Source organism: Suricata suricatta, chromosome 3 (genome assembly GCF_006229205.1).
Source record: "Suricata suricatta isolate VVHF042 chromosome 3, meerkat_22Aug2017_6uvM2_HiC, whole genome shotgun sequence".
NCBI lineage: Eukaryota > Metazoa > Chordata > Mammalia > Carnivora > Herpestidae > Suricata > Suricata suricatta.
Genome location: NC_043702.1, coordinates 29,743,599 through 29,768,639, shown reverse-complemented (window position 1 = coordinate 29,768,639; position 25,041 = coordinate 29,743,599). Strand labels below are relative to the sequence as shown.

The 25,041-nt window shown below is 37.3% G+C and overlaps 1 protein-coding gene and 1 non-coding gene across 2 annotated transcripts in view; both read left to right on the top strand.

Moving 5' to 3' along the window:
* Positions 1–25,041, top strand: part of PARD3B (par-3 family cell polarity regulator beta) — a 1,000,837-nt gene that overhangs the window by 285,126 nt on the left and 690,670 nt on the right. The gene's annotated exons all lie outside the window — the stretch shown is intronic.
* Positions 23,111–23,220, top strand: LOC115288786. Its single transcript, XR_003907188.1, has one exon. It is a non-coding gene; the product is annotated as a U6 spliceosomal RNA (small nuclear RNA).

Sequence of the window (25,041 nt, the reverse complement as noted above, 5' to 3'; positions counted from 1 at the left end):
TATCCTTTTTTTGTCAGTGTTACACTTTGAAGATTAACACTTCCCACCTGACCACCATAGAGCCCAAGATACTTTCATTTTATGTTTAGTTAATGTAAATTCTAGAAAACCAATGACATTGAAAACATTTTTTCATGTTCAGACAAAAGTATTTATTGTTAGAGACTTGTAATACAATATTGTTAATGAAGGAATTGTCATAACTTTGTAGGTCCAACCCTGTTTAAGCTATTACACTTGGGTGAACTTGGTGGTTTGGGGTATTATAATAATTGTGACTAGTTATGTTTATCTCCATACTGCACCAAATGTGTGCCCTTATAACAGCATAACTTTCCATGGCCAAGGTCAACTGTGATAACAAGGCACATAAGATGTCATTGTGTCAATTATTCTTATCCTGTGACAGATCCTTTCTTAAAAAAGTAAAAGTATTCTCTTATTTCTGGTAAGCTAATTTTAGGAAAAGTTGTTGGCATCAGGTGTGTAAATACACTCGGACTTCTTATTGATTCTCTTATTTTCCATTTTTCTTTTAGGAATATTTTATGGTAAGCCTGTTCACAGCTTTTTAGTGGCTTCTTGCTGTACTCCCTGCCTTAATCTGTTATGTATGTGGCATCCAAGTCCTTAATCCTCTTTGTGTTCTTTTAGAGAGAAAGGTATGATTTAATCTGTCTTTTCCCATCACCCTGGAAAATTTTCTGTATCTTTCAGTCTCTCCAATTCTCTTGGGTCTGTTTGTTTTGGCAGTTTGGTATTCTCACACTCAAAGTTAAGGCAAAAGGGAGGAAAATGAACTCAGCATAATCAACAGGAAAGAAAATTGTCCAATTATAAAAGGCATTTGGAGTTGAAGTTGAAAACTTGAGTAAATCTCTCTCAGTGTTTGTAATGCTGGGTTTCTGGTGGTTTTAGTGTGTGAAGAGACATGTCTCAGTTAGCAGTAAATATTTTAGTGCCGCTTACAAAATATATTAATGTATTTTTCTTAAAAGAGACCTTTCTGTGAGGCTGTGTAGTTGCTTAATCCCAAACACAGAATCAAGTAACAGGAGAAGAGATGTAATTCTTTTCTCTATCAGAACTTATGTAGCTAGACAATTAGTCCAATTTACTATTACTAACCTGATAGGCATAGCGGCTTATGTTAAGTTGCTCAGTAGTAGGACTTCAAATCACATGTAAAAATGTAGTTGAATAAAATTTAAGGTCCACAAATTAAAGGGTCAAAACTCTTGAATTTGGAAATGTTGCTATATTTTTATTTGTGGTAGCTCTGTGGAAATAATTTAGTGACCTTCACAATTCTATAGGACTTTTTTTCCTAATGAAATTCTATTTGAAACTCCTTTATCTTCATAAAATATATAGAAAATTGTAAATGCCTTTACACCTAACTTTCTTTTCCTACAGAATTAATATTGCACATTTCCTGTAATTGCCATGGGTACATTCTTCTTTGTGGTACCAATACAAACTAATCCCCTTCTGATCATGTTTTAGAAGTTGCACAGATTTTTTTTTTGCTTAATGTTTTTAAAAATAAGAGAATTTTTAGTGTTTCTACGTTGATAATGCTTTTGATCATAGTTTTCTTCGAATGAAAGTTAACATGCATAATGAATGAGTGTCTAAATGTTCTAAGGCTCAATCAGTGGCAAAATTGATCTTGAAAGTGGTGTAATTTCACTAGAGATGAATGAATCAATTGGATTACAGAGTGGGGGGTGAGTCCATTAGTGTTACGTGCATCAGATCTCTTTTTTTAATTTAAGATTTCTTCATATTTATACTATGTGCAGTAGTCAAAATTAGTACTTTAAATAAAAGCTTCAAAAGTATGCTTTTTCAGCATCTGTTTAATTTTTTTCAAATGGAGTGCACAGAAAGATGGAGGTAATAAACAATTCATTTTCTTTTGTAGAACATACTATTTCCTACATGGCCATGAAAACTTAATTGTATAAGATTTGCCAAACACGAAACCATGGCTGATAAAATTTCTTTTATAAAATGAAAACTTTGAATGTCTTTTTGTTGTTGTTGTTGTCAGTGTTATGCTTTGAAGACCAACACTTCCCATATGGAGCCAGGAGATAGCTTTCATTTTCTTTTTAGTTGACGTAAAGCCTAGAAATGCAGACATTTCTAAAGACATTTCATCCCGTTCACACACACACACACACACACACACACACACACACACACTGCTGGAAACTTCTACATATAGTGTCTACCGAAGGCTGTCAGCCTGTATCTGACAATTGCCAACGTACCTGGAGGACCTAAACCACTCACAGCCGGTGGCTCATGGGGACAGAGATTGAGCTAGCTGTAGTATAACCACCCCAAAGTCTTGACTTTCTTGCCTCTCCCAAATTACCTATTCTAATGTGTATATTAAAATTGGGTTAAAAAATGAAGAAAAAGCTGATTATTTTTTTAAAATTTTTATTTGTTTTGCTATGATACTTGAGAAATAGCTTTAAGGACCACCTTGGTCGCTCAGTGGGTTTAGCGTACAAGTCTTGGTCCTGGCTTGTGGGGAGTGGCAAAGATTCAGCTGCTTGGCCATTTACTAGCCAGATTGTCACTCCCTGAGGGGAGTTGCAAAAATAGGCAGGGGAGCGCCACTCCCTGTCAGAGGAGAAGCCAGAAGATCAAAGATCAACCGCCTGCAGGCAGGGTAGCATCAGCCCCTCAGGCGCTGTGCTAGAACACTTTAGTCTGGTTCCTCTTTTACTCCAGTCTTAATCCCTTGACCCTGTTTCCTAGCAACCGACCTAGGTCAGCTGCCTTGTTTTCCCGCCTTGAAACTTTATAAGATAGGGTGTTTTCTCAACAAAGAGAGGCTTGATCGGATTCCGTGTGTTGTCTTTACTCTCTGTGCGTCCCCCTTCCTACACTGTTCTCTCTCCCTCTCTCAGAATCAAGAACCTGCAAGGATTTTCCGCCCTGCTGGCCGGGTCGGGACCGACACTGGCTTAGGTCATATTTCACAGTTCATGGGTTCAAGCCCTGTGTTAGGCTCTGCGCTGGTGGAACAGAACCTGCTTGGGATTCTACCCCCTTCTCTCTGCTCCGCCCCCCCACTTATATACACACACGCACACGCACTCTTTCTCTCTGTAAAAATAAATACACTTTAAAAAAGAAAAAGAAAAATAGCTTTTAACTCTAGAGCAGGAATAACTTGAATGATATTGAGTACCTACCATAGGGAGACATAATTGTACATTTTTGTGAAGAAAACCGGTATGTTCGGCTCATCTAACCACAATGGCAATGATTAGAACTTAATCCTATAGAACTTTTTCCAAAGAGTGTACGTTTTTGAGTCCATCTCATTTTGCCCCCGACCAGAATGACGTTGATTAGGACAATACCAAGCAGCAGCCCTGCAGCTCTGTTTACTCAAAGCTGCAGGTTTGTACTTGGTATTTGGCTTCTGCCTGGTAGAACTCCTTCCGGCTGATGTGTAGGATGGAGCTGGTGTGGAGGACGTTAGTGCTGGGACAATCCGGAATAGCAGAGCGGAGACGTATAGTCTCCAGGGCATCTTTTTTTTTTTTTGTAATTTTTTTTACATTTTATTTATTTTTGAGAGACAGAGACACAGCATGAACAGAGGAGGGGCAGAGAGATAAAGAGACACAGAATCCATAGCAGGCTCCAGGCTCTGAGCTTGTGGTCAGCAGAACTCGACGTGGGGCTTGAACCCATGGACTGTGAGATCATGACCCAAGCCGAAGTCAGACGCTCAACCGATTGAGCCACTCAGGTGACCCCTCTAGGGCATCTTTGACAAGGGAGCCCAGTAGAAGGTGTCTTCCCACACAGAGAGCACTCGTGCTAGCAGAATTACTCAGTATTAGGAAACTGAGAGTGTGCAGATGGGGGCAAAGCAAAACACCTCCAGCCATTTTAACAACATTCCTGTTTTCCTTTATTTATTTGTAAAGTTGAAAAAAATGCCACCGTTGTGTCTCGGTGAGCCACACATGCAACAAGTAGCATTCTAGAATGATGCCTTATTAGTGTCGGTGTCTGCTCAGGTAATAGCATGACTCTGTAGCTGTTTAAATGATTTTGTTTCTGAAGATGCAAATGCTCAAGGATATATAGATTTTTACACAGTAACTGGAATACTGGCTTTGCTTTGTTTTATGATGAGGGCAACTTTCCTGTGGTTTATTTTTCTCTATTTCAAGTGAAAACAATGTTATCTCTCTCTTTTCTATTGGGAATATAGTGGTTTCCTCAGTTATACTGGTTAAGGCATTTGTGCTCTTTAAATAGGTCATTGGATAAGATAGAGATTGTCAACACTGACTTGCAGTAATAGCCAAATTCTTGCAAAAGTGAGTCTTTTGGTGTCAATACAACCTATGAAATTAACTCTAAAATAATGAGAGAACTTTTCACCTTGGAGGAAGTTAGAATATACATGATATACAATAGCAAACTGAATTTAGAGGAGTTTGAATGAGTAATACAGTTCGGGCTGGTAGTATCCCTGCAGGCCCAGCTGCCTCCTAGAATGCTGAATATCTGAATAACTCCCAGTTAGACTAAAAATTATATGAAAATTAAAATTTTTTTCTTATTAATTTATTTAAGTTTCTTAGGATCTTAGAGCAAGAGAATGAGTTTTTGTGTATTTTGTGTGTGTGTGTGTGTATGCTCTTAATGGTAATTTTTCAAAGCAGTAGTCTTCTAAAAACTTCTCTAATCTCTCTAGCATCTAAGAAGAGGTGATGTAAAACCCCAAGGTGGTTACTAAATATTCCATATGTTGACACCAGCATGGGTGTGTGGATGGGAATGGGAGGGAGCAAAATGATTGTATGGAATTTATATGCTGTGGAATTAAGGTGGTCTTAGATCCTTTCATTTCCTTAAAGGGTAATGTTTTTCAAATGAGGATTAAGAGCCTCAAAAATAGTGATATATGGAGCACATCTGGAGTGAAGAATTTCATAAATAATGAGGGATCAGTGTTAGAAAAGAATAAAATGTGTTCTTAAAGAATGAAAGGGGAGAATCTAATAATTAAACTTCTTAAATGTGCCTGAAAAATTAGAGGAGTTTTCTCATTTAAATTTATCTTTAAAAACTCCCTGGAGTTGGAGGATGGTTTTTGTTATAGCTGCTTAAGATTTCTGAGCACCGTGCTAGAAAAAAATTGGCAAAACAGTATATTTTTTAACTTTAGAACATTTTGACTCTTGGTCGAAGCCCGACTCCTGATGAAGAAAATTGCCCGCACTACGTGCTACTTTCCTAATTCCTCCAGAGCTGATTCACTGACACCTGCTACCTCCACCCCACAGAATTATTGCATTCCTTGAAAGGAAGCTGAGTCATTAGGAAAAGTTATTCTAAAATAAAGCAAAGTGGGTCATTTTGCTAACCTTGGCAACTTGTTCATCAGTTTCAGAGCCATGGTGGCAAAGCGACTATCAGACTGAAGTATGCATCAGAATCCCTGGGAGCCTGATTGCCGATACAAGTTTCTGGGCTCCACTTGTGGTTTCTGATCCAGCGGGTCTGAACTAGAGCCTGAGAATCTACATTTCTAACAAGTTCCCAAATGGTACTGATGCAAGTAGTCTTGGATCCACACTTTGAGAACTGGTGTACGTGTAGAAAGTTGGGGGGCAGTGAGGGCAAGCCTTGGCCAAAAGTTTGGCAATCTGCCTCCTGGTTGGATTAGTTACTAGTTACTGAGCTAGGTGTTGACATGCACTCTTCCATCAATCTTTGTGAGTTGCCTTATTTCTTTCCTAAGTTAATTTGCCCTAAGTTTAAAGCCAGGGATAGAATTAAACGTGGTCAGCCTGTCTCTGGCTCTGAAGCCTCACCTCTGCATCAAAACTGACTTTTGTGCTTCTTCCAGCAGAGTCTTTATTTCCTTTCTTGTTTGTGCACATATGTTATTCGGAAGCTCTATAGATGGCTTGTATTTTTATACCATTGATTCTTAAAATGATATGTTGACCTGATAGCCCCCACCATCAGGCAACAATAATTTTATTTAATAGCAGTTTTGTGTATGAATAATGGTAAAACACATATGTCATAAAAGAATTTAAACTTTGTCAAATGGTTTTAGCAAATTAGTAGAGAGAATATGGAAACCACTCTTTAATGAGAAACAACTAGTTGGCCATGAACTATGCTAGGAAGTACAGACATTATCTCATCCAAATGCAAGTAAGCCTGTCCCAAAGAAGATGGTTATCTTTGGAATGTGTGCACATATTGTTCTTGTTTTATCGAAACTGATGTCAGGGAACTAAGTAATACTTCTGTAGAAAAGTCATGTAATTGTTCTTAAGTTACTCACCTGAGAGAGTAAATAATGTTTGTACCACCACAAGTAAAAAGTCACAGATAGGAAAATAACAGCAACATGAGAATAATTCTGAACTGTGAATCACAGCCAGTTAAAGTTTGACCTGCAATATTTGTTTTAAAATGCTAAATTTAATTTTCTAACTTAGTATTTAAATTTTTTTTTAACATTTATTCATTTTGGGGGCACCTGGGTGGCTCCGTCAGTTAAGCATCCGGCTTCAGCTCAGGTCATCATTTCACCATTCGTGGTTCAAGCCCTGTGTTGGGCTCTGTGCTGACTACTAGCTCAGAGCCTGGAGCCTCCTTCAGATTCTGTCTCTCCCTCTCTTTCTGACCTTCCCCTGCTCGTGCTATCTCTCTCTGTCTCTCAAAAATAAATAAAAAACATAACAAAAATTTAAAAAACCATTTATTCATTTTTGAGAGACAGAGCTCGAGCAAGGGAGGTGCAGAGAGAGGGGGAGACACAGAATCCAAAGCAGGCTCCAGGCTCTGAGCTGTCAGCACAGATCCTGACTTGGGGCTCGAACTCACTGACCGTGAGATCATGACCTGAGCTGAAGTCAGATGCTTAACCGACTGAGCCTTCCAGGTACCACTGCTAAATTTAATTTTTTAACTTAGTATTTTAATTGTAAAACAGTTTCTATAGAAATTCAGCTTTATGATATAGGAAAAATGTTCTCAGTGAGATGTCATTAGTCATGTGTGTTATTAAAAGTTACTAAATTCAAGTAAAAATTCTGGCAATAACTTGCGGATATCTTGATGGCAGCGGCTGAGTGTAGATATGTTTTTTACATGATACCTGTAGCCCTGCACAGTGCCATGTATATGGTAGGAGTCAGTAAGTATTAAATGGTAAAGCATTATTTCTACTGAGATAAACTTAAAATATTTTAATGTTTATTTTTGAGAGAGAGAGACAGAGTGTGAGTGGAGGAAGGGCAGAGAGAAAGGGTGACACAGAATTTGAAACAGGCTCCATGCTCTGAGCTGTCAGCACAGAGCCTTACATGGGATTCGAACTCACTGATTACCAGATCATGACCTGAGCCAGTCAGACGCTTAACCGATTCTAAACTTTTTTTTTTTTAGCTTTAACCAACCTGTTAATTTCTTTTGTGAGAAGATTTTTATAAGATATTGGTTTCAAATAAGAACTTGAACTAGTATGTCAAAAATTCCATTTTATTTCAAGCTTTATTAATAATCTCCTTTTCTGATTTACCCTTCTAGATATATTTTTAAGGTTATTATATTTTAAAATGTGATTTTATTACCATTTGACTTCTGCTCCATGCCCTCTTAACTCCATCCTCTCTCCACTGAGCCACAGTCTTAGGTCAAATTATTGACAAGGGGGAAAGATAAAAGTTTGAGATACAAACCCTCCCAGAGTACACGTCTTAGAATAGGAAAATGCATGCTTAGGATTACCTAGAGCTAAGTGAGAGTTGAAAATAGAAGCATGTGTTGAGTTGAAAGTCAATTTGGGAGAATGTAATAGACTATAATCTGACAGGTGTTAATGTTACCCTCAAAGAGAATAAATAAACTGGAAGCCATAAAAAGTATACATAGCCACTATTCATTATGTTCTGGGATGTTCCTGCTGACTTAGAAAGAAGTATGAAGGGGAAAATAACTAGTTTATTTAAAGTTGTATATTCTGATATTTCAAGATTTAACTTTGGCTCGAACAACTTTTTCATGTAGGAATTCTTAACTTTAGATGGGTGTAATTTATTTTGCACAGTGCTTACAGAATTTTTTATTGCAAGCTTTATAACAGAAAGTCTAAAAGACTGACTAGAAATATATATTAATATTGTCCATATTTTTCTCATAGACTAAAAATTACATTATTAGGTATGTAAGGGATGGTATCCAATAAAATAAATTTTTACAATCTTGATGGTATTCATTTGTGCTTTATAATATATGAAAAACAAGTCTGAAGATTGCACACACGCATGAAATCTGATTTACGCTTGTGGAATATAAGCGTATAGCTGATGTCTTTGAATTCTGAGCGCCTTGCGTGGGCACCCTTGCCTTTATATAAGCTAGAGGTGAATAGCTTTTGATTTCACTTGTTGTTAATATAAAATTGTAACCTTCACAGGTGTGCATCAATCTCAAACTCACTGAGGAGGTTAACTATTTAAAAAACATCTTGTCCTCCAAATTACTTGTATAGATAATAATTGATTTGAGAAATAGTTTTGAAAGTTTATCATCATTCTCCCCTGTGGAAACTTTTGATCCAGCATTCAAATGCTACACATTTTCTTAGAGAAATACACAGGTATGTACACTGAAGAATTGTAATTGCTAAAAAAAAATGCTAATAGTTATCAATGAGAAATGTTTATATGTACTGTTATCATATTGTAGAATATTAGACAGTATTTATTGAAGCTTTATATGCCAGAGTGTATTTCTTATCCCATTGTCTTCAATTTTTCTTTGGATGAATCTATTATCCATGGGTGAGAGGAAATAATTATTTTACCAGGAGATTCTGACCGCCTGAAAGGTGTTCAACTTCCTGACCCACAGGGAACATCCCCAGTGTCCCTAACCTCCCCTCTGTGCTTCTCCAACACATCTTCTATGACTGGGGATGAAAGAAGGAATTATAGAGTCAGACACAGTGGGATCATTCCCTGCTTATAAAATGTATTACATATTTTAAAATGGCCCTATTTTAAGCTTGTTAGTGGTATTGTGAGACAGATATACCAAAGACCATATGTAAATATATATGGATAGTTTCAGTAGTCACATAGTCCTATGTAGTCACCACACAGATTAAGGGAAAGACCGTTCCCACAAAAGTTTTCTTGACGGAAATTTATAATACCTATTCTTCTGTAACTTTTTGCACATGATGTTTTTAATTTGTTCATGTTGACAGGAATAGCCCCGGTCATCCGTTGTCAGTACTGTAGAGCAATGGTTTTCACATCATTTTGACGGGCAGCCACCACACACAGGAAATATGTTTTCATTGCGAATGAGTACACACAGAGAATGCAAACTGAAATTTCACAAAACTATAGTTATATTTACTATGAATCAAGGGCTCTTGTATTTTTTAGCCCATCCTACTTTATCTTAAAAAAAAAAAAAAGATTATAGGGTACCTAGGCGACTCAGTTAGTTAAGTGGAAGTGGTCGACTCTTGATCTCAGCCAGGGTCTTGGTCTCAGGGTTGTGAACTCAAGCCCTGTGTTGGGCTCCATGCTGGGTGTGAAGCCTACTTAAAAAAAATTGCAACCTGGAAATATGATTTTATCTCAGCCGCTATGTAATAATTACAGGAGTACATCAAATTGCTTTCTTCAACTGTTTTACTGTTTATGGATATTTTGGTTGTGTTCTGCTGTCATTCTGAAGCACAGTGCTATCATGAAGATTGTTGTACACATTTCCAGGGCCCCGCCTGCTGGATTCTCTGTAGTAATGGAATTGTATGATGTTTGGGTGTGTGCTTAACTTTCACTAATATCATCAAGCTAGTCCCTCATATACGGTTGTAGTACCCACCTCCACCAACTGGATAAAGGAGTACCTATCACACCATTCCTTTGTAATAACATTGGCCCAACTTCTTAATTGCTGCCAGTCAAGTGGGTATAAAATCATGTCTCATAGGGGTGCCTGGCTGGCTCAGTCAGTAGAGTATGTGACTCTTGATCTCTGGGTCATGAGTTTGAGCCCCATGTTCGGCATAGAGATTACCTAAAAAAAATAAAGTAAAATAAAACCATATCTTGTAAGAATTTCATTTATAAATTATTCTAATTGTTAGCAAAGTTATATATTTTCATGTGTTAATGAGTCATTTATTTCTTCTCAAAGATACATTTATCACTTTTGCTCATTTTCCCTTTGCACTGAAGGATATTAATTTATAAACTTTTTTTCACATCCTGAATATTGATATCTTGTCAGTGTCATTTTTTTTCTGTTCTAGGTGTTTTATTTCACTCTTTCCTTTTGATAAAGGAAATGTCTTAATACAGTTAAATTTGTCATTCTTCATTGTTTTTTATTTTTTAATTTTTAAAAAATTTTTAATGTTTTATTTATTTTTGAGAGAGAGAGTATGAGTGGGGAGGGGCAGAGAAAAAGGGGGACACAGAATTCATGAAGCAGGCTCCAGGCTCTGTCTGAGCTGTCAGCACAGAGCCCAACGTGGGGCTTGAACCTGTGAATCACGAGATCATGACTTGAGCCAAAGTTGGATGCTTAACCAACTGAGCCACCCATAAGTTGTTTTTTAAAATCTTGTTTAGGAAATCCTTTCTCATCACAATGTCTTAAAAATATTAAATATATATTTTTTTAAGTTTACTTATTTTAAGAAAGCAAGAGAGTGAGCATGAGTGAAAGGGGGCAGAGAAAGAGGGAGAGAGAATCCAGTGCAAATCCCTTATTGTCAGCTCAGAGCTCATTGTGGGGCTTGAACCCATGACCCATGAGATCTTGATCTTAGCTGAAACCAAGAGTAAGTCGTTTAACCACTGAGCCATTCAGGCACCTCTAAATAAAATATTTAATCCATCTATAATTCATTGAATATTATGTGATATAGAGGTCTCATTTCTTTTTTTAATTGGATAACTAGCTATACTGGAACCATTTAATGAAAACCCACCCTTTCTTCAGTGATGAAATATGTCATAAATGACATGAATCTGCTCCTGAGCTCTCTGTTTGGTTTATTGACCAGTTTGCCTATCTTTAAAAATTCATGTTTTACCCATTCATTTAACACATATTTATTGAGTGCCTATTGTGCACAGTGTGTTGTTTTCTAGGTGCATGAGGTAACTCAGTGAGCAAAACAAAGATTCTTGCCCTGTAGAACAGATACTGTATTACAGGGAGACAGACACATAGACAATAAATATTAAATAAGTTTGTTAAAAGGTGAGTTTTATTTTCCCCTCTCAGAATAAAAAGTAAAACAAAGAATTGAGATGAATAAGGTTGTGGAAAGGGTTGCAGTATCTAATAGGATTGGCTCATAGGTAGGGCACAGCCTTCATCATGATGTTTCTCTTCAGGGCTGTGTTATTTTTTATGTGCTATAGTGTATAATTTTTTGAATTCCCCATAAAAATTTCAGAGTTAGCCTGTCAAGTGTCATGAAAAAACTAGGTGATTTAAGATGCATAATTAATAAAGCCTTAAATAGTAAATATTCTTGTTTGAAGTCTCTTCCATTTCTGCTATTAGGAATTAATTTTCGTAGGTATAGGATTATAAATTGACTATTGCTGTCAGCATACTGAAAAACATCATACCATCATGTTTTGGTTTCTGTGATTGTTGGCAAGATGTCTCTTCTTAGTGTACTCACAGTTTCTGTATCTATTCTTACTGTTTTTAAATTGTTCCTTTTTTGTTTTTAAGTTTCCTTATGATATGCATAGATCGAGTTTTTATTTTGTAACTTTATCATGTTTGAGACTTGTGGATATGACATTTGTGAACTTTTGATAATTCTGGAAAAACGTAAAGCAGTTATCTCTTTAAATATTTTGTCTTGAGGGTTATCTGCCTGAAACTTGGACTAAATACCTGGTGGACTGGCTGCCTATCTTCCATGCCTCTTAAATCACATATTCTTACATTTTGCATCTCTTAATTTCTATAAGCTCCACCTGGATTGTTTCTTCAAATCTCATTTTTTATTTCATGATTTTTTTCCCCTTGAGCAATATCTAATATGCCATGTTACATTCTTCCTGCTTTTAATTTCAGCTGTTTTTTATCATTGTTTTATATAAGGCCAGCTCTATCATTTTATGGTTAATTATTCTTTGTTTTCAGTTTTCTTTTTATTTCTTTAACACACGAAACCATTATTTTACATTTTCTGTTTTAACATTCTGAAATGTGATCTCGCTTAAGATTTGATTCTACTGTTTCTGCAGGCCTTTTCATTCATAGTACCTTTTTCTTATTTAAAGTTACATTCTTGGGGCACCTGAGGGGCTCAGTCAGATAAGCTTTTGATTTCAGCTCAAGTCATGATCTCTTAGTTCATGGGTTTGAGCCCCATGTTGGGCTTTGTGCTGACAGCTCAGAGCCTGGAGCCTGCTTCAGATTCTGTGTCTCACTCTCTCTCTGCCCCTCCCCTGCTCATGCTCTGCTGTCTCTCAAAAATAAATAAACATTAAAAGATCTTTTTAAAAATAAAGCTATATTCTTTAGTGTTATGTGGGAATTGTTTAGAATATTTGTGTATCTTTTCCTGCCAGCCATTTGGGAGCATTCCTATCCAGTCATTTTAAATTCTCACGCTCTCATGTTTGTGATTTAGGAAGGATGCATGCATTCAGATGTGATTTCTCCCTTACCCTCCTTTCACCTACTACCAGTGTCAAGATGGTCAAGTTTACGTGCTGTTCTCTGTGCAGGCAATTTCTCAACACTGCAATGATAATATAATGTTTTTAAGTCCTAGATTTTTCTTACTATCTGCTGGGAATATCCACTATAAACTCGCTATCTTCAGCATTGCCTAAAGGTCGTTTCCTTTCTCCTGTACCCCATGCAAATGAATTATGTCAGCATTACTAAGTTTTATCTTATATGCTCAAAGAAATATCAGACTTTAGTGGTAACTAATTTCTTGGGTCCTTCTTTCACTTGATTTTAACCTGTATGGATTCTTTATTGCTTTTGCTTTATAACTTTTATTTTTTAATTGAAAAATGTTATCTGGTTTTGTTATGTTTTTCATTTAGGGTTTCATCTTGCTAGAAGCTGAGGTTTTGAGTTCATCATTAGCAATTTTAAAAACCCATCTCTAAGGTTCTTTTTAAAGTACTTGTTAGGATTCTTTAAGGTTGTTTGCTAATTTATCATGATTGTATCACTCTAGTTCTGTGATTTAGACGTTGCTTGGGTCTATAAATTGACTTTATGAAAATCCTTGCAACACATCATTTTAGGGAGGAAAAATGTCACAATGAGAATTAGTGGCTATTGAAAAAAGACATCCACTGAGATTTAAGAGTCAAATTTGGGGTCTATTAATCTTGACAGAATAATTAGAAAGCTGTCATTTTTCTGGTAGATAGAAAAATGAATACTCTGTAGGGCATATAGGACACTCAGAACCTCCTGAGAATTAGGATTATTTCCAAATTCATAAATGACTGTATGTATATTCTTATCGAAAGTCTTTTGCTAAGTGTATTTATAATTACGACTTCTAAACTCGGCCACCCTGCTCTGCTGTCTCAGCGCATGACTGGGCTGCACACCGACCTTCCTACCGCCTTTCAGATGAGTGCAGTTGGAGGTGCTGAATTCTAACCAGTAGCAGAAGCCTGGTGGCATACGTGGAATACCAAAGTGCATCTTCTCATCTACCTTCTAAACCTTCCATGAAATTTAAGTGTCAGTATAATCTTTTCATACCAAACAGTAATTTAAAGAATTTTTATAAATGTTTGTTTATTTTTGAGACAGAGAGACAGAGCATGAGCAAGGGAGGGGCAGAGAGAGAGGGAGACACAGAATCCAAAGCAGGCTCCAGGCTCTGAGCTGTCAGCACAGAGCCCAACGCGGGGCTTGAACTCACAGACCTTGATATCATGACCTGAGCCAAAGTTGGAAGCTTAACCAACTGAGCCACCAAGGTGCCCCTAAAGAATCTTTTAAAGACTGTATTTCTACCTATTAGGGCTTCATGAACATTGAGTTAATGATTGATTAATGACACCTTACTTAGCATTTGTAAGAATGAGACAACCTTAAAGGAAAAAAGTTTCCCAAAACACTGTTTTCTTATGTCTGATAGTATTTACTTACTTATGGCTGGGATCTATATTTATGTTAGCACTGGCATTTTTTTCTTGCTGGTCTCTGTAATCCTTAAAATCTGGAGTTAAAAGAGTATATTCTTTTATAGGAAGATAAGTAAATTATCATTGAGTGTTTCTGAAAGTAGTTATGGTTTATGCTGATGGAGAGAGGGACAGTTAGCACATAAAGAATGAAGTGTCATGTACCTTTCTCATAACTGAGTGGTTGGCACCTAGTATCCCATGTGCACACGTAACTATGCAAATGCCCACACGCACACAAACACCACTCCTTCCGAGCTGGTACACGTTAGTCCAGCTCTCAGATGGTCACTGCTCGTCTTAAACAACTTGAATAGTTTGCTTTGGCCAAAAGCCAGTGCTTGCAGATTTGCTAGTTGAAGCTTAGTTTACATTTTATCTCACACTGTAAACAGTATTTGATGTGAAATTTGGTGATACCTTATACCTGTTTTGTTGTTCTTTCTCTCCTGATTTTCCTACTAGGTAAATATACATGGGGAGGAGCCTGTCGTTGTTGAATTCATTCTTCCAGTAGAATAGCAGTAATTGAAGCCATGTGTCCCCTTGATATTTTGCAGAAAGTAAACCTTTCTGGCACAGCTGAGATTTTTTTTTTTAATTGTGACTGGGACTCATAAGCTTTTGAGAAATGGATCTGGGTGAACAGCCTTAATCAAACTATGGAGATGCATATACGATTAACGAGGTGGATGTGATGAAAACCTCAAAAGGCTAAGGAAGCCGCTGCATTCGGTGATCCTGGTTCAGCAGGAAGTTGCTGTCTTAAGTGTGTGTCATGAGTGCATTTTATCTGCTTGCTTCCAGCAGGCAGTGCTGGGGGCTTTCTCAACATCCCTGACTCCTATCTTTTGGTGTGTTACTCTTTATCTTCATCATCTAAGCAAACGTTGACCAATTGGTGATGTTCCAGACTCCACCTACGAGGTGGCATACTTGGTGAGCCAAGGCAAGGACTTTGCTTAAGGTATCTCTGTGTTTTGTGTGACATCTCCCACTACTCCACCTGTGGTCATGTTGTCTTTGTACTGGTAGTTTGATCATTGTGACTGTTGGGAAAATTGCACTGAATGCTGTTCAAGGAATCATATTGTCACCATCTGGTGAAGTAAGAGAAATAAGTGCAGAAATACTGTGGTCTTCTCCCTTCTACACTCAAGAGTTTAATTAGGCTTGCATTTTTTACTAGAATGTGCTTATTTTTTCTGGTAAGGAGTTTTCCTTAGAGCAGGGAAAGTGCTTCTACAGGTCAGAACAACTTGAGTGATACAGACTTCCCAAATGGAATGTCAGTGATCTCTGCCTTTAGAAGATGAAGCATAGTGACTTACTCTAGTTTATATCAGTGTGCTCCATTGTTTTCCCTTTATCCATCTTGGTGAGACACGTCCTTCCCTTTCTGCTTTCCTCTTATAGCCACCGATAATGACTGGGGAACAAGAACAGGAAATATTTAAAAAATCAGCCTGCACATGTGATTTTGCTAAGTGTAAGCTCTGGAGGAGTGTGGTAAGAAGTAGATCTTCCCCGATCCCCTCCTCGGTCAAGTGGATTTCCCTAAGGCTTTGGAAATAACAGATTATTGGGAGACTAACATAACATTGGAAAGATGTAATAAATAGAATTTAACTGCTTGTCAGCATGAGTGGAAAGTAAACATTATGCCAAGCTAGATTCTGAATTTTAAAAAAGTTATACAAACATTTATTCTACCATTAACTTTAAAACGCAATTCCTGGGGCACCTAGGTTGCTCAGTTGGTTAAGTGTCCAACTCTTGGTTTCATTATCTCACAGTTCATGAGTTTGAGCCCTGTATCTGGCTTTGAATGCTGTCAGCACAGAGCCTGCCTGGGATTCTCTCTCTCTGCCCCTTCCCTCCTTGCTCACTCTCTCTCAAAATAAATAAATAAACTTAAAAAAAACCCCACAATTCCTTGATAGTTATCAATTTCTATTAAACTGTATTTGAAATTGCATGTAAGTATTTTACACAGGTTACACAGATTAGAAAGCTTAGTTCTGTCCTTGTTAATAAATGGGTACTTTGCATTTGAAGGCTCAGTATCAACTGGCCAGGATAGTGATCTCAACAAAAATACAAAGACCACACTTTTGAACTATCCTTTTTATTGGTGGTTTTGATAGGTAAAATAGTGTGAGTATGAAATCATTACAACTTCCACAGTGTGATATAAACAGAGGTATCAGGAAGTAAAATGATAATAGTGTTTTATATATGGCTGGCCTTTAACACAGTCAGGAGAGGTTTTATTTTTTTTTTAGGTTCTTATAACAAGTTTTGCTTGGCAAAAGCAGCCATTTTGGGAGGCTGTTTTCTTTACCGTGTTTTAGATTATTGCTCTTTTAAATTCCAGTGGAATGCTGTGCTCTTTAATTTTCATAATTGCAATTATGCAAAATATTATATATGTAAGTATATAAGTATAGTAAGCTAGTTAAGGCTTATTATAACTTCCTATGATAATACATAAAGGTAATTTTATAATGAAGCATATGATTGTGTATTGCCTTTTGTTCAACATTTTATACGTCCGTATTGAAAAAGAGCATAGTTTTACTTTTTCGACATACAACTTAGAACATTATGATGAACATTAAACAAAATTTTTATCAGAGTTGATATTTAAAGACTGGAAAAAAATCCATATATACAAGTGCTTTAAGCAGTGGATTTCTGGGGATTAAAGTATTTCCCAAGAGACCATAGCAGTGTGCTTCTGGTGGTTGTGGTCTTAATGTGCTTGAGACAGGCAATAATTCTGCAGAAATACAATGCTCCAGAGTGTCTTGTTTCTTAATTATACAAGCTATTCTAATTATTCCACTGTAACTTAAGTTTTAAAGCCTTTCTAACTTAGCTAAAATTTCTTTAATTGAGATGGATTGGGAACTGTTGAATATTGTTGTCACTAATAAAATATATAATAAAGAGCAATCCACCACAATTTGATTCAATTTTTGAGAGACAGAGCATGAACAGGGGAGGGGTAGAGAGAGAAAGAGACACAGAATCTGAAGCAGCCTTCAGGCTTCGAGCTAGTGATCAGCACAGAGCCCGATGCGGGGCTCGAACCGACAAATTGTGAGATTATGACCTGAGCCTGAGTTGGACGCACAACTGACTGAGCCATCCAGGTGCCCCACTGATTCGATGCCTTAATAAAAGTTAACATGGTGAAATTATTTCCAGTCCTAAGTCATTGAATGATATTTCTTACTTAATTCTTACTGAATATTAATGTCTTGGAGTTTTTTGGACTATTTGAATATCAAAATGTGCAAGAATTTGGAAAGGGTTACCTACTTTCTGCCCATTTACTTTGTAACCACCTTTCTTTTTTTACTCTTATCAGCATTAAGTATCCAATCATTTATCAAATTACATGAAGTGTTACTATGTGCTAGGTGCAATTTGAATAATATATGTTTCCTAATTTGAAGAGTCTATGAGAGAGACAGATGGATAAGTTCTTGACTGCCCTCCATAATATTGAAATAGGGGATTTTAGAATCACAAAGAGATCATCTCAGTCAGCGTGGGGAGTCAGGGAAGTTGGCTTGGTGGGTGCCACATTGGAGTTGAGTTGGGAATAACAATTCAGTAATGGTTGAAGGAAGCTTGGATGCGGGAATGAGCTGGCACGGAATGGTAGGCAGGGGTGGGGCACGTGGGCAGCAGGCTCACACTGCAGTTGTCGGTCCGTCCTCATTCTGTGCTGTCTTGTGTTACACAGGATAAACCCAACCCCCAAGCTCAGCAAACAAAACAACAAGCTAACAATTGTAACAGATAATTAAGTGAATGATGAACCAACTTTGGAGAATAACAAACAAAAACAGCTTGAAAAGATGTTCAATCGCCTTTTGTTCCACCGATATGAACTGAGCACTTTTTATGCAGTGAGCACGGTGCTAGAAGCTGAGGAGATAATACTGAACACGACAAATATGATCTTTGCCCACATGGGTCTCTGTCTAGAGGGAGGAACACATGTTAATAAATCATTGCATGAATAAATATGTAATTATGAGTTGTAGTAGATGCTGATTAGAAAAAGTAAAGGATTCGAGAAACTGATGATAGAGAAGTTTTACTTAAATGTAGGCAGAGGTCAAACAAACATTTTAGAGGCAGAGGTGTTATGCGTGAGACTCCCAGGAAGAGATGGAGGCAGCGATGAAAGAGCAGGGGGTAGATAGAACGTTCTAGGTCAAGTGAGGGGAGCATATAAGATCTGAGTTGGAGCAGAGTTTGGGAGGAACCTAAGGAAACTAACAGTGCAGTAAAGTACACAAGAGAAACAGTGATGTAAGATGAGGCTAGGGAACAATAGAAGGACAAGAAGTCGGGGGTCCAGAAACTGAAGATTGGTTAATTGGAACAAAGATGTGAGGAGACCACACTTTTCCTGGTCTGTATCAAAGTGGTGCAGTTCAGTTGGGAGACACTTCTTAATACTTTTTTAGGTAACATTTCTTTAATGTAGTAAGGCAAATGGAAAGGTGAAGTAGAAGTGATGAGAATAATCTAAACCAAGAGTGCACATGTAATGAAGAATCTCTCAAATAAATGGAATCTAGTTTGAAATGAGGAGGTAAGGTAAGCAAGATAGTCTGGACAATCTGCTGAGTGACAGTGAAGCAGAAAATAAAGAGTAGTGATGGAAGATTCAGGAGAACACTAATGGTCCCATTGCTGTCCACCAAGCATATGGAGACAATGCACTTGGGTGAGGATTCCATAGTGAGAGACACATAGTGAACATTCAGTAACTTTTAGAATGGTTGATATCTTGGGGATATAGGGCTAAATCTCCTAAACAAAAGATACTCTCTCATTCTGTTCAGAAGGATGAACATTAGGGAAAAATATTAGTCTCTTTATCATAAAGGTATGTAAACTTCTAAGATTTCAGGTCAAAAAAATATATATAGTTGTGTGATGTCCATGGTGGTATAATTAGATTACTTTGAATAATTTTCTTCTTTTTACCCTCCCCTCTCTTAGTTAAAAAAAAAAAATATCCACCACTCATCAGTCACTGCTAACTTGTCAGCAAAACCCAAAACATTATCTATTTTTCTATCACTTTTCCAATGCTACATATCAATTCCCTAGTGAACTTTCAGTATCTTTTTTTTCCCCAAATTTCTTCTGCTAATATAATTGACAAGCTTCATGAAGGCACAGCCTTCTTCATCAGTTCACGACTTTGCACCATGCATTTTAGGGAAGAGCCTCCTCATCAGAATATAACTCTTTTTCTTGAGAATGACAATTGTTTGTATCAGTTTTTTACTCTGTCCGTACCTTTATGGGTTGTCCTGCTTGAGAGTTCACCCTGCGAGAGAAGGAATCGGGCAGTTGTGTTTCCCAGAAGATCCTTGATCATTTGAGGAGATGAGAGTAGATTGAACATTTGCTGTCTTGGATTTGTGTTTCAACCTAACCCCCTCAGAGTTCATCTGTGTTTGTAGCTGCCATCTTTATGTTAGCTTCTACGTGGATCTAATAGTATATTAATGACTATAAACTTATGGAAACTACCCAATCATGGTATCAAATAATTTATGAAGACCATCATATTAAAACTCTTAATTTTCAACATGTACAATCTTTTTCAAGTATCAGAATCACAGTGATTTAAACTACATTTCTTTTGGGGCATCTGGGTGACTCAGTGTGTTGGGAGTCTGACTTCATCTCAGGTCATGATCTCACAGCTCAGGAGTTCGAGCTTCATGTTGGGGTCTGTGCTGACAGCTCAGAGCCTGGAGCCTGCTTTGGATTCTGTCTCAGTGTCTCTCTCTGCCCCTCCCCCCCTTGTGTGCCATCTCTCTCAAATATATATGATCATTGAAAAAGAAAAAAATACATTTGTATTTATCTCAATTAGAATTTATAAAAACATTCTTCTGTTTTAGAATATTTATGGCTTTTAATTCTAACAACATTATTTATCATTCCCATATTTCTGATACTCTACGTGATTTTAGTATTTGAGGAAAACTAAATGTCTTGAGGAACTTTCTCCATTCCCATATTTTAGTGAATTTGGAATATAAAATCTTAAATGTGAAGTAAATACCATTTCCGTAGAAATTTTGTTAAAAATAATTTGCTGTGAGGCAAAAAGTATTTGTGAAATTTAAGAGCAAAATTTAAGAGCCAGTATCTTTTTTCTTCTTGAATCAGAATATGCATAATGATAATAATGTGAAAGTTTACTCAGTGATGTAAGTATTCAACTATAAGAAATATATATATATGTATATATATATACTATTTTATTATGAATAGAAATTTTGGAAATCAAAGCTAGAATTTTTTTATTACACACATTTTAAGGGTAGAAAACATGTTACTTTTAGAAACAGAGGAGAATAGCCATCTGCCTCAACATCAAGGTCTGTGGTTTACAAATCTAAAAGATTTAAAAGAAATGTGAAGGTTAATACAATAAGAGTGTCCTCCACCATTTGTAAAGATCAGGCAGGCCTACAGAGAACATTACCATCTGTAAAGATGGAGAAATCTCAGATGTTGTGGCTTAAAATATGTATATTTTCTGACATTTGGGTAGAAAGATATAATTTCTTATGAGTGAACTTGATTCCTGACATTCACTTAAATGCTAATTTAATTTTGGTACAGGGATAGCGAACCTTCCAAATTTCATGGTTGTTGAGTTATCCTAGGATTCTGATGAGTGATTGGGAATAAAAAGGGCCTTCCTCTGAAGCCTGAGCAGTGATGGAGACATTAGATAAATTCCCAGTAATGACAAACCTAGAAAGAAAACCTCTTCAGCATAATCCACAGCAAAGCTTGAAACCCTCTTGCTTTAAGGAATTTCCTGGTGGCCTTAGGGAGAATATTAATCGAACTCTTTAGGCTTAACCTCCTTAAGAGACTGTTATGCAGCCCTTGTTGTTTCTACTTTAAAGTCAGGAATTTTAAGTAGATTAGAATGAAGAACAGTGCAGTGCGGCATAAAGTTAACATTATACTGTTAATAACATTCAACTGAATTATTAATTTCCACCAGAAGTTGTTTTTAAAATAATCAGGATTAACTGTAGGAATAAGGGTTGTTTTCACCTCTTTGCTTCTTTATCCAAAGAATAATTCATTATAATTAAGAATGCCGTATAAAAACACAAAGGGAACATAGCCATAAAAACTTGTTATATTAATGACTGATTGTGTTAATGTATTGTAGCTGTCTGATTCTTTATCCCGACAGGGAAGGAGAAAAAAAAAAATCAAAGGAAATTGTTCCTATTAAAATTGTGAGTTTTTTGTCCTCTTGAGAATCAGTGGATTAGGGAACAGTGTTTGGAATGATTACCAAAAGTGGATAGAATCAAAAGGTGCTGGTTCACTCCTTCTCGCTCGCTCTCGCTGTCTCTCTCTCTCTTTCATGGTGAAAGAGCCATTGGAAATAGCACAGAGGCAACGTGGCCTGGGCACAGAAGCAGAGTGGCTGGCAGATGGTACCGCAGGCTGGAGAAGCTGCTGGCAGATGGCACGGACTATTTGAGCAACAGAGACACTTTTTGGCTACCAGTGCTAAGACTTGGAAAGAAAGAACAAGACAACTTCTGCATGGTGCCAGCTTGTATACAGAAAACGTTTTGGCAGAATGGAGACTGATAAAAGATATTCGATTGTTAGCTGCAAGAAAAGTGGGGAGATGTTATTAAGTTTCATAAAACGTGCTCCCGCTGGTGTGATTTGAACCTAGTTTCATATGGAATGAACCCTTTAGAAATCCTCTAAACCATCTATGCTGACTGAATATTTGGACACGCTTGTTCTGTTTTTATTACTGAAAAGATACCTCTTCAAAACTTTATACTATGTGGTAAGATTGTAGTTTCATGTTGTAGGGATTAGGAGTCATTCTTGATTGTCAGTTTAAAGAGCCCTTCAGCCATGTTTGGAATCCTCAAATAATGTGTGGTGAAGTCATGTTTGGCTAACATGACATATGGACTTAGAGCTTTACCAGGTGTCTAGAATTGTGTCCCTGAATTACTTTGGGGGTTCTGGTCATTACCACATGTATCACATTTGTTTTCTGGAGCCTCTGAAGCCACCAGAACAAACAGGCGTTTCGTTCCTAATGATTTCATTGGGGCGGCTCCAACTTTTCATTTGTCGCTCTTTCCCTTCTCATTACCTCGTGTCTCCCTCATGTACCTGTTGTTAGATATTATGTTTCCAGAATTAATTAATTTAGACAACTTTTACCTAATAACTTTTACCAGGGCAGTACTCTAAGGAAACATATAACTGTTATTCTAAAATAATTATTTACATATATCAAGAACAGTATTCAAAATACTTAGGAATGTTTAAAATCAAATATAAAATTAAAACATATGACCAAAAAAGAAAAGCCGATTCTGTATACATTCCTAATAATTATTTCTCCATAGCTCACTGAAGTTTAAATTGCTAGTCTCTCAATTACTCAGCGAACTGTCAAGATTCTAGATGTGATTGAAAATGCCACTGAACTGAGATCAAAAGAAATCTGTAAGATATATTCAAAATGATGTCACCCAAGATGCCTATAAGCCACCAAAATTGCCACTGTAATGATTATTAAACTTTTGAAAAGCCTTCTCTTAGAGATTTTGGACTCTTACCTTCCCCGGTATTCTGTCACTCTTTGTGATCTGATTTCTGTCGGACTGCTAGAAGCCTAGTTTGGAATAGAAGGCGACACAAGGAAGCCGGAGGGTATGAAGGCACAGAGATAGTTGAGCATGAGGGAGAACCTATAAGTGCTACTCAATAACTCAAGGGTGAAATGGTGCCTTCAAAAATTCAAGGGTGTGCTCGCTTTCAGCAGCACATATGCTAAAGACTCAGAACGATACAGAGAAGATTAGCATGACCCCCATGTAGGGATGAAATGTAGATTCATGAAATGTTCAATATTTAATTTTTTTCAAGGGGAAAATGTATTTCCATGGACCAGAATTAAGACATTTAAGGGGATCCTGGGTGGCTCAGTCTGTTAAGCATCTGACTTCGGCTCAGGTCACAATCTCACAGTTCATGGGTTCGAGCCCCGCATCACGTTCTGTGCTGACAGCTCAGAGCCTTGAGCCTGTTTCAGATTCTCTGTCTCCCTCTCTCTCTGTCCCTCCTTCGCTCATGCTGTCTCTCTCTGTCTCAATAATAATAAAAATAATAATAATAAAAATAAAAAAGGCATTTAAAAGAAAATTTTCCAAAATACAGTCAGGTTTATTTTGGGGGCACTTATCGGATAAATGGAAGTTTTCTACAAAATTTCCTGATTTATAAATTTTGATTCCATATTTATCTCAAAGAGAGTTAGAGCTTTGATTTTTAACCAATATTTTTCATAAGTTTGAAATTATACTTAAAATCTTTGTGTAGGGGTGCTGGGGTGGCTCAGTTGGTTGAGTATCTGACTCTTGATTTTGGCTCAGGTCATGATCTTGCAGTCAGGGAATTGAACCCTGTGTCAGGCTCTGCATTGAGTGTGGAGGCTGCTTGTGATTCTTTCTCTCTCCCTCTGCCCTTCCTTCACTTGTGCACATGCTCTCTCTTTCTCTCTCTCTCTCTCATAAAAATAAAATAAAATTGAATCATTGCTTAGCAGACTATGCCTTTCTAGTCTACATATAGTCTCTACTCCCAGAGGTATCGTTTCTTCCTTGTCTTCCGCATTTGATAATGATAGTGGCACTCGTGGTGCTGTAACAGAATCTGCCAGTCCCCCAAGCCAGGCAGCCCTCATTCTACCTTAGTCTGAGGTCAGCCACATTACTTAGTCTCCCAAGAGCTCTGTTTTCTCACCTATAAAATAAAGGAGTTGGCTTTTAATGTCCACTCTTATTTAATCACTCAAGCTTTTCCTGCTTCTCTGGGGTACAAGTTGTAAAAAAAAAAAAAAAAAAGGAAGGATTGGTATTGATTTATTTGGAAGCCATGAAAAAGGAAAGTAAAATCTAGAGAGCAGACACAAATAGATGTTTGATTACCAAGCATTTTGGGTCTTATTCCAAATTTACAACTAGACTCTTGCATTTCAATGTCAGTTTCCTTTTCTATGAAATGCAAGTTTATTCAGCCAGATGAATCTGTAAAGTTTTTACTATATCAAAGACTGATTTCTGGTTAAATTCATGATTCTTGTTCTTTTTTTAAAATTTGTTTTTAATGGTTTTTCATTTTTGAGAGATAGAGACAGCACAAGCAGGGGTGGGGCAGAGAGAAAGGGAGACACTGAATCTGAAGCAGGCTTTGAGGTGTCAGCAAAGAGCCCGATGTGGGGCTCGAACTCACGAACCATGAGATCATGACCTGAGCTGAAGTCAGAGGCCCAACCAACTGAGCCACCCAGGCGCCCCTCATGATTCTTGTCCTTCTGCAAGAGGAAGCTCTCATTGGGACATTCTCATTGTTTCTGTACCAGAGTCCCACCTACACATCATCCCTTTTCCCCGTCTGTCACGCACTTCCTCTACCAATGTGGTACATTTTAAGGCTTCGCATTCTAGGATGAGAGACATAAAGCCTGCCTTATTCATCCCTGCATCTCCAGTACCTAGCCAAATATTTGTTGACTGAATTGATGTAAACATTTCTAGCCATAACCTGATTCCCAGGGCTTCAATTTTCATTTCAGTCTCCATCCATCCATCACTTCCTGTCACTGGTAAAGATTGTTACCTCTTTCCCCCACTGGCTTGAGACCATGACACTCCCTGCTCACAGAACCAGGCCCACG